The following is a 1,015-nucleotide window of genomic DNA, read 5'->3' on the forward strand; positions in this document are numbered from 1 at the left end:
GACGGTTGATGCATGATAGGAGTTGGGTGTGCTTCGGTGCAATGTAAGAACCCAAAGTCTCCTCTGCAACATAAGTAGCTTCGCCCTCGGTATGCTGATCGTAGAGCGGGTTCATGTGCTCTTGATTCTCGTGATGGTCCTCATCATGAACCGCATGGTTGTGCGAACTACTAGACCTCGACATAGCTTATCTTCTCTGCTGATTTCGGATGTCTCTCAAAGTACGCTCAATCTCCGGATCGTAGACTAGGTCTTCTCTCCGAGTAGAGCTCCGTGTCATGCACTAGAACCCTGCAAACCGCAAAGAGAAAGAAGAACTCGAAACCAAGTGAATCCGCAAAAACCAAAGAAAGAAAAACAAAAAGAAAAAGAAAAAGAAAACAAGCTAAGATCTAGAATCAGTAAAGACCTAGAAATAGGCTAACCAGTCCCCGTCAACGGCGCCAAAAACTTGATACGTGTGTATCGAGTCTAAAATCTATAACCCGATTCACAACTCACTGCAAGGATACGGATCGTCGTAACACGGGGTCGAACACAAGGACCGGTAGCTAAGTCTAAATCCTAATCGAGACTAAATCAAGCAAGTATAAGTGAAAGTGATGGTGGAAGTATATGGAAAGAATAGAAAATAAAGAAGCAAAGCAATAAAAACGTGTAAACTAGCAAGTAAGGATGACCGTGGGTGTCGGGACCGTATTCGCGTGTATGGGTATATGCTAAGCATGCGAGAATCACGATATTGAATCTGTATTCGGGAATCGTCAAGCAACAAAGATAGAGAAATCACCTCCCGGCATATAACTCACTATCTAAAGATCTCTAAATCCATATCCCTATGTGATTTATCAAACTAGATGCATGAAGAACACTATCATCAATCCTAGATCGATCAAACCATATTCCTATGTGAATAATACGATCTATTCTACCGATCTCGATCTGAAACTAAACCCATATTCCTATGTAGTTCAGAATCTGAAACAATTGGCCAAGGGGTCAGCAAACACCAATC

Source organism: Tarenaya hassleriana, unplaced genomic scaffold (genome assembly GCF_000463585.1).
Source record: "Tarenaya hassleriana unplaced genomic scaffold, ASM46358v1 Cleome45, whole genome shotgun sequence".
NCBI lineage: Eukaryota > Viridiplantae > Streptophyta > Magnoliopsida > Brassicales > Cleomaceae > Tarenaya > Tarenaya hassleriana.